The sequence below is a fragment of the Spea bombifrons genome, chromosome 3 (assembly GCF_027358695.1).
Source record: "Spea bombifrons isolate aSpeBom1 chromosome 3, aSpeBom1.2.pri, whole genome shotgun sequence".
Lineage (NCBI taxonomy): Eukaryota > Metazoa > Chordata > Amphibia > Anura > Pelobatidae > Spea > Spea bombifrons.
Genome location: NC_071089.1, coordinates 9,545,111 through 9,547,981, shown reverse-complemented (window position 1 = coordinate 9,547,981; position 2,871 = coordinate 9,545,111). Strand labels below are relative to the sequence as shown.

General features: G+C 38.8%; 1 long non-coding RNA gene across 1 annotated transcript; it reads left to right on the top strand.

The window, feature by feature from the left end:
- The first annotated feature begins 1,810 nt into the window (after window positions 1-1,810).
- LOC128484654 (uncharacterized) lies at window positions 1,811-2,528 on the top strand. Its single transcript, XR_008351184.1, has 2 exons — window positions 1,811-1,883; window positions 2,390-2,528. It is a non-coding gene; the product is annotated as an uncharacterized LOC128484654 (long non-coding RNA).
- Window positions 2,529-2,871: the final 343 nt, after the last annotated feature.

Sequence of the window (2,871 nt, the reverse complement as noted above, 5' to 3'; positions counted from 1 at the left end):
AAAAGATTGTGAGGAGAACCGGTGTGCCCCAAAAATAGTGTGTGCTAAATAAGTAAATCTCTTAAAAATACTTCCCGTTTGTTTTCTCACAGCTGCCTCTTTAAAAACAACTCTCTCCAGGTGTTGTAAAGTATAGGTTCAATTTCAATAGGGGGCGCTCATGTAAGAAAAACAAACGAAACAACAATAGTGTAGACTGTTCAGTCAATACGGTGTTAATTATATTGCGTTAGTTGCACTCACAATAGTGCTGAAGATTTGTGTCTGTTTCTCATTCCCCTCTCATAGCAGCTTGTGAAAAAGGTAGTAAATGGTTGCAATCACGGGATCCAATGCACGTAAAATTATGTGCAAGGTGCGCTCAGGGAGGGGGGTAGGGGAAGCCCACGGTGTCCAGGATCTCTTCTCCAAATGTCATGTAATTTCAGGTCCAATCCCCCGAACGCTGTGATACAGTGCGGCAACTTCTTCCAGCCAGGGAGCGGGAAAACCACCCCCAAAGAATAATCAACTGCTGCTTATATTTAAAGATATAGGTTTATTACGGGAATATGCCTTTAAAATAATTTTATTTAAATTTTAAAAAAAAGTACTTTAAGATATATAAAATATAAATATGTAAACGTCAAACGAAAAAAAAAGTATTTGATCGCTTCTTCCACTCTTTTTATGTGTGTTAATTCGTTGTATTTTCTTCTATATACGCTAGATGGCGGTGTAACGTTGTTTCCCAGAACATGAGGACGTGTTGTACGCACATGTACACTAGGTGGCGCTGTTACGTCATTCCACAATACGTGAGGACGTATTGGAGGCTGGATGTGCGTACTGCCGTCATTCTGTTTATACGCGTCCCCATAGAAACGGCTTCTCCTTCTCCGTAGGGCTGTCTCTTTTCTTGGTGTTGCATCGGCTCCTAGTGTCCTGCTGTGCTGTGCAGTGCAGATGTTAAGAAATGACATTTGAAGACGGATTAACATGAAGGTAGGATAAACGCTATAGGATGTAAACGTTTAAGGATGTGATTGCATTAAACGTGGATATATGAACTATAACTAAACATACTTTGGATTTTGTTTATACATAAATGTCTATATGAATCCACAGAAAAGAGAGCAATAAGGGTGGAAAAATGCCAAACAATAATACAAAATATGAAATATTGGAATTGTGTATAGTAAAAAGTAATATTGAAGAACCCATGAATGAATAAGTAGTCTGTGTCTATTTATTTCAAATGGGGGTTAGGATCCCTTAGGTGAAAGCGTGAATATCCAAGTTTATGTTCAAGCCTCCTTTTTTTATATGTTCCTAATTTAAAGATCCACTTAGTTTCCTTTCTTGAAATGTTTTCTGCACTATTCCCTCCTCTCCAATTTGGGGGTACAGTGTCTATTCCCATGATTCAAAATTGATTAATTGAGAAAACAGGACATGAATTACAGTATCGCGGGACACCGTGTTTAATGCTTGAATTCATAATGTTCCCAAGATGTTCCTAAATTCTTCCTTTAAGTGGTCTGGTTGTTCTTCCCCCATACTGTGCACCACATGGACATTGTAATAAATAAATTACAGATTTGGTGGTGCAGGTGATGAATTTGTTAATTTCGTATGTAGTCCCTGTCCTATTACTGATAAAACTGTTTGTTTTCCTTGGTAGGTAGGTGCACATCTTGCACCTACCGCATGGGCAAAAAACAATGGGTTTCTTGCCCAGAAAGGTATTAAAATTAATTTCTGTTTTCTTTGTTGGGAGGAAAATGTTTTTCAAATTATTTGTTTTTTTTGTATACGATTTGAGGTTTTTCCGGTAAGAGGGGACCTAAAATGTCATCGCTCTTCAGGACATGCTAGTGTTTCCGCAATATCTTTTTAATGTGGTAAGCCTTAGTATTATATTCCTTAATGAATGAAAAACTGAAATCTTTCTTGTTCATATTATGTTCGGGCTTTCCTTTTAGTAGATGAGATCTGTCCATTTGTTCCACTTTCTGTTGACTTCTCGCTAATAACTCTATTGGATAGTGTTTCTCCCTAAATTTACTTTTAATATCTGTGGTGTGTTTAATTAAGTCCTGGTCCCGTGTACAGTTCCTCCTTATTCTCATCATCTGCCCCGTGGGGATGTTATCTAACCATGCTGGGTGATGACAGCTTGTGTAATCAATGAAACCATTGGCATCGGTAGCATTTTTATAATTTCTGGAGCATTGCCTTCTGTGAATAGTTCCACATCCAAGAATTCAACACTTTGCTTTAGTATGTTGAAAGTAAATTTTAGGTTGTATTGGTTCTGGTTGATGTATTCTATAAATTGATGTAATTTATCCAGTGTTCCCCTCCATATAATTAACACGTCATCGATATATCTCTTCCACTGCACCAGGTCTGCTTCAAATGGATTGTTGTGCCATATCTGTTCTGCTTCCCATTCGGCTACGAAAAGGTTGGCGTAACTCGGCACGAACCTGGCACCCATGGCTGTCCCACATAGATGACGGTAAAACTGGTGTTCAAACAAGAAATAGTTATATTTCAAAATAAAATCGATACATTCCAAAATGAAATCCTTCCGATGTGTTGCATGTTAACTCCATGTTTAATGCTATCTCAATGAGTAGTGTTATGTCCATGTTTAATGCTATGTCCATATTTAATGTTATCTCTATGTGTAATGTGTGACAGTGTAAACCCCAGGGAGATGCTTAGTGTGGCATTTGGGTACAGGTGCTATCCAGATCGTAAATATGGGTCCCTAGGGTGGAGCAATTGGAGAGCAGGGTGGGAAATGCTCCGTTTCCCCATGCTGTGGAAATTCCATGCCGAGTTTTCCAGGACGCGAGAAGTCCACAGGATCCGGTCCGGGAT